This window comes from Chanos chanos, chromosome 3 (genome assembly GCF_902362185.1).
Source record: "Chanos chanos chromosome 3, fChaCha1.1, whole genome shotgun sequence".
NCBI classification, from domain to species: domain Eukaryota; kingdom Metazoa; phylum Chordata; class Actinopteri; order Gonorynchiformes; family Chanidae; genus Chanos; species Chanos chanos.
The window spans coordinates 4,060,161-4,066,286 of record NC_044497.1 but is presented as its reverse complement, the minus strand read 5'-3'; the positions used below and the strand labels follow the sequence as shown (position 1 = coordinate 4,066,286).

Here is a 6,126-nt window from a genome sequence, read left to right as displayed (position 1 = left end):
AGCAGCTGTAGTGGATGTAGTAGTTGTAGCAGATGGAGGGTTAAATTGCTGGGGTCAAACTGATCCCATGTATAAAGGATGTTAGTAAATGTGGACATAAAAGGACAGTTAAGACCTGAGAATACATATACTGGCACTTTTCAGAAGGCCTGTAAATGAGTAATATACACTATATTACATGTGTGAGACAGGTTTAGTAAGGAACGATAATCTAAACACGTTTCATTAATGAAATATCCCATCAGCACATCAAAGTAATCTGCAGTCAAAAATATATGCTCCCAAACCTTTATCCCTTCTTTTAAGATGTGTGATTTATCTGCAGTGTAGAATACTGTGCAGGTCACCCTGGTAAAGGTTACATTCAGACCAGTGGTGAGTAATCATTAGTCTTAACTTGTCACTCTGTCACAGAGGAGAATATGTAAATGTTACCATAACAAACAGGGACTTATACCAACCCAATAAAGTCATTATTGTGATAAGCATACTGGTTTAAGTCCTTAAACAAGGGCCCAAAACACCTTAGCAGCATCTGTGAATCAGGGGTGGCAAAAGTACACACATTATTCTCGTTATGTCATGACTTTTTGACTACTGACTACTTGAGTAAAGAAAGTTGTAATTTTAGGCTACGTGTTATTTTAGAGAGAAATATCAATATCATGCTGCCTGTGTCAAAATGAGGAACGTAGAGCATCTTGTGAAGTTATGCTTCAGTACAGGTGTTATGTTTCAACACTCCCTGATACAGTTCTTATTGATTCAGCCTCTTTATTATCCTTCATACCCTCTCTTTAAGTTAAGTTTCCGTGATTACACACACACACTCTGCATTTAACCCATCCAACACACCAGTAGTGAACACACAACAGACGCAGTGGGCAGCATTCCTCTCTGCGCCCAGGGAGCATTAGGGTTAAGTGCCTTGCTCAAGGGCACACAGCCATGGATGTTGGGCCTGGGAATCGAACCGGCAACCCTCCAATCAGATTGGTTAGACTCTGCTGGGTTCATGTTTTGCTTAGTCTTTCTGTCACAAGGCTGGGCCAGGTGGGCTTCGAACCCAGAGGTCAGCATAGCCCAAGAGCAATGGCTAAGCCTCACCCTGGGTGAACCACCTTCGAGATCATGGTGTCTCCCCTGCCAGGTAAGTATCAACATTCAACATAGCACAAGAGGTATCAACTTTCAACACAGCACATACTCCCTCCTGCTTCCTGTTCCCTCTATGCATCCCATCCTTTCTCACCCCCTAATGTCCGTCTCTGTATTTCACAGTGTAACAAGGATACAACAATACGTCTCACAAATTGCTGGTAATATATTTTCCTAATTGTTTCCCCTCAATTTTACACATTTATTCTTGTAATATTATGTTTTGTCTCGTTATATTACGACTTTATTCTTGCTATCTTATGACATGTTTTCTTGTTAAATTACAATTTTATTCTCGTAATATTATGACTTTATTATCATTAAATGATGACTTTATGACTTTATTATCATTAAATGATGACTTTATTCTCGAAATCTCTGATTTTTTTTCCTCAGTGTGGCTCTAATAGGCCTACTCCGTCACATGTCAGCAACAGAACTCAAAACATTATGATATACACAAGAACACACTTCAGGTCTTATTAAGCCTTAAACTCTTTTAGCAGAAATTACCTCATCTGTACAGGACAACCAACAAACATTTGCCATGGATGGGAGTATGAAGGGTGGAAGTAACAAAAATAAATTGATAAAAATGGAGATGATGAAAATACATGTGGACTGAAAAATGGAGTGGTAAAATGGATGTGGAATGAAAAACAGAGTAATAAATTATCAGGTGATTTGATTAACTGAAAGCTGATTTGATTAAAACTGTGATATGAAAACAGAGCCATGTTTCTGTCAGGCTGGTGGTGTGGTGTAGGACCCAAGTGCAGAGACACGATGATGAAGGTGGAAAAACTGAGGATTTTACTGACAACATAATGAAAATACAAGTGCAAACCAGAACCGATAACAAAAAGGTGCAGCGTAACAGTTGTGCAAAACACAAACAACGATAGACAAAGGACAAGGCAAACACTAGGACTTAAATAGAGGGAGAACTAAACAGGGCAACACAGGATTGGTAGAAACTTAACAAGGTTAATAATAAGACAAACGGGAACAGGTGAGGGGCGGAGACAGAGAACAGGCGCACAAAGACATGGCAAACTAAAAGTCCAAAATGGAGGTGCAGGCTGTGACAGTTTCATTTTCATTCATCATGCACAACACACAGTTGATCATTTCAGGAAAGCAGCCTTAAGGGTAGAAGTAACAAAGATTAATTAATAAAAATGGAGGTGATGAAAATGCATGTGAATTGAAAAACAGAGGAGTAAAAATGTATGTGAGCTGAAAAATTGAGTAATTAATTGTCAGTTTATTTGATAAGTTTATCAATTCGCATGCATTTTCATGCCTTCAGAAGAACAGACGTGTGGCCACATGTAGACGCTGCAAACTGCACAGAAGAGTGAATGAAATTCAAATGAATTCAATATGAATCAGTTCAGTATGATGTGCATGACTCCTTTCACTACAGACACTGTAACAAAGCAGCCTTATGAAACACCAGGCCTGAAACTGCATCCATCACCACAGACAGACCTGACAAGACAATATTTTATCATACAACTACACTGTGAGAGAGGAGCAGGACCAGGGCTGATTTGAATAGCTTTTAACATTTATCATGAAAAAAAATAAAATGATACTTCCATGACCGGCGCAATACATGGTATTATGGCTTTCTTAAGATCTCTTGGCTGTTGCGGCGGTGTTAACAGTAATGAATGAGATGCAGTTTAACTGATGTTTATGGCATCATAGCATACATGACCGTCCATTGCTGGTGTGCGAGAGGTCAGGACCTAAAGAAAAAGGTCAAAGGCATTTTGGCGATTTAGAAATCCCAGCTGGACGCATTTTTTAGGTCCAAAAAAGAGGACATGTTCAGGAAAAAGAGGACGTATAGTCACCCTACTCGTGTCAGTTTTCTTAACTTTGTCTTACAGAGTAAAATAATTCTATGCTACATGAAGTTCTACAGAGTTAAACAGGACCCATATTTTGCTCTTAAAGTCTTAAACTGGATCCATGTTAACTCTGCAGGAGTTAAGTATGTAGCACTGTTGTTTTCACTGTGTAGAGTCAAATAACATTATGTCTTATTCAACAACAATATGTTTTGCAGTGGCCAAACTGTGACCCTTCACTCTTACTGAGCTAATTCAGTTTCTAACCTGTTTCATCTCTTTTTTCCTTACCAGAATGTATGAAGTAGAATATGAACCTGTGCTCCCAAATATTATTTTTAAACCTTAAGCACCTGAGGTCACATAACAAAGATATTGTCAAATTAGTGAAGACCAGCTGAAGAGATAAAAATCTCCAAAGGAGAGTAATTGTTTGTTTGTTTGTTTGATTACTCTTGTGCATGCTGTACAGAAAGAAAAACCATTATGAAACTCTTCTGCCAGCAGTAGTAGCATTCTTTTTGTCAGAGAAGAGACTGGTGTTGTCATTTTGTCAGAACTCAGAGCCATGCAAAACAGGATTTCTCTGTTAACATCAAGGGTCAAAGGTCAAAGCCATCAAACAGGACAAAAGCTAAGGAGCAGTCTTATTGAACGCTCGACCCAAATTATGTGACCCAGTGAGAAATCGTGTTGTGGGAGTCACAGAGTAAAGTCTATGATGGAATGACTCAGCCCCAAAGCCCTTACTGATATATCCACTAAACTCCATTTGACAAAGAATTGCCCTAAATGTATGAAGACTTTAGCAAAAGGAACTGTCCATATTTTGGTAGGAGATAAATTTAGGAAATGGAGATAAATTCTCTGAGAATCATTGTAGACATGAGAGAAGAGAAGATCTCCAGGTACCCAGCAGTTCAGCAGTAACACAGTGAGTCTGAACAAGGGTGTCTGCTTCTCAACCACTTTCACTGTGTGTATCAGAGCAGACTGAAGTATAGTAGAGGTGAATGGGGGGGGGGGGGGGGGGGGGGTGCTTGGAGTTTTGCCACTTGCATTAGAATCTACCAATGACATGACCCATCTCTAACACTGTACATCTAATGATTAGACGTATACTGTTAGAGATTGGTCACTGATGACATGAAATGTTTTTGTGCCTGTGTCCAGCATAAGGAGAGGGTCTGATGGGAAACAAACACTTACATTGGCAGAGATTCGTGTCCAGAAGGAACGGACTGGACTCTTCTGACAGTTCTGATCATTCCAGTCAGGACACCCAGAGCTGAATGTTTCTTATTCTTCTTTGTGAAGGTATGTGCCAGGTTCTTACTCTCGCTCCAGAACAATGTCTGTCCAAATAGAGTAACAACACACAAGGAATTAATAAAAAAAACACACACGCATGTGATAAGAGATAAGTCTCTTCCCTCTTCCTGTGGAAAAGAGTCAGTTGTTTTTTGTATGTTTGTTTGTTTGTTTAACAGGGTATAGTGAGTTGTTTGGATCAGGCGTGTAAACTGCATGGCTACATCCACTACATTTCCACAAATCACATCCATTCATATCAACACTGATAAATATTACCAAGTGAACAGACAGAATGGACATTCAAAGCACTATTGATGAATGACTGGTAATACAATAACTTCACAAATACTCATGTGTGAGACAGACAGACAGACAGACAGACAGATAGATACATAGATAGATGCATAGATAGATACATGGATAGATGGGAACTCAGAAAGAAAGAAATATACACAAGGTGAAAGTCTTACCTTGTTGCACTGAATTTCTTGCTTGACTGTGCATATGAGAGTGTCATAGTTCTCCACTGGAACATCACATGAATTCCTCCCCACATAGGCTTACTCAAACGCGGTCCAAATCTTCTGACAGTCATTTCCACTGCAATCAACCACCGAGAACATGTCATAAGGCAACTTATCCAAAGCATTCAACACATCAGTAATACTGCTGTCATCATCAGCCTACTGCCTATACAGTAATCAAAGTTTATAAAGCATTCCTACTGTTACTGAAATCCGCCAGAGAGCACCTGTCAATATTATGCATAATCACCAGTAATCACAAATTCCCAGAGCGATGTTTTTTATGACTTCTTAAGGATAAAACCACCTTGTGCTCCTGTTACTTGTGTCTCTGTCTCCGCCCCTCACCTGATTCTGTTCATCTTATTTATTAACCTTGTTTCACCCTGTTGAGTTTAACCAATCATGTTTCCCCTGATTGGTTCCCCTTGTGTATCTAAGCCCTTGTGTTTAACCTGTCTTTGTCTATTGTTGTTTGTGTTTGGATACACTCTGTTTGGTTGCACCTTTTGTCACTGGTCTTGGCTCCTGTTCTGCAGCTGTTTATTTACCCTTTTTGTAAGTAAAGTCCTCCCTTTTGTTAATTACTTTTGACCGTGTCATGCATTTGGATCCAGCTCCACCGCAGCCATGACATCTTGTTCCTCTTTTTAACGCTTTCTAAGATGAGACTTTTTTTTTTTAAATACTTTTTAGTTAAATGTTAGACTTTTGACTAACCCTCCGGACATGACAGCAAAAATCAATCTCAACAGTATCCCCGCCTTACAGCCATCATACATCTGCACGATTGATCCAGAAAGAGGTTTCTCAAGAAATCAAGTATATGGTGGTATTTCAGACATATGACAATGCAGCAAGAAATGTCTTTATCCATCTCCTTCTCATTCGCTTTATATTACAGTTAAACGAATGTTCAAATATTTGAAAACTATTTACTTAAAGAGACATTAAGAAATGGGTAAAAATCCTGACATCTAAAATGTCACCCACACATGCTACTACAGTCTCATGTGTTAATTCAGTCACTTTTCAGGGTGCAGGTTTTTGTAGTTTTCACATCTCTTTAAAACTTCCGATTTGATATCTTTCAATAACGTGAGTCGTGGGCTTACCCCTAGAACCAGGGCACAGATAAGAACCAAACCATTAACTATGCAAAGACGTCTTTGTGTTTTTCCCGAAACACACTTGCTCTCCTCACCAGACATTGTTGCTCTGCTTTGCTCAGATGAAATGACTGCGACCAGTGAGGAACCTATCAGGGG

The 6,126-nt window shown here is 39.3% G+C and overlaps 1 non-coding gene across 1 annotated transcript; it reads right to left on the bottom strand.

Moving 5' to 3' along the window:
- Positions 1 to 997: 997 nt before the first annotated feature.
- On the bottom strand, positions 998 to 1,158 carry LOC115808825 (U1 spliceosomal RNA). Its single transcript, XR_004025218.1, has one exon. It is a non-coding gene; the product is annotated as a U1 spliceosomal RNA (small nuclear RNA).
- Between the last annotated feature and the right edge of the window lie 4,968 nt (positions 1,159 to 6,126).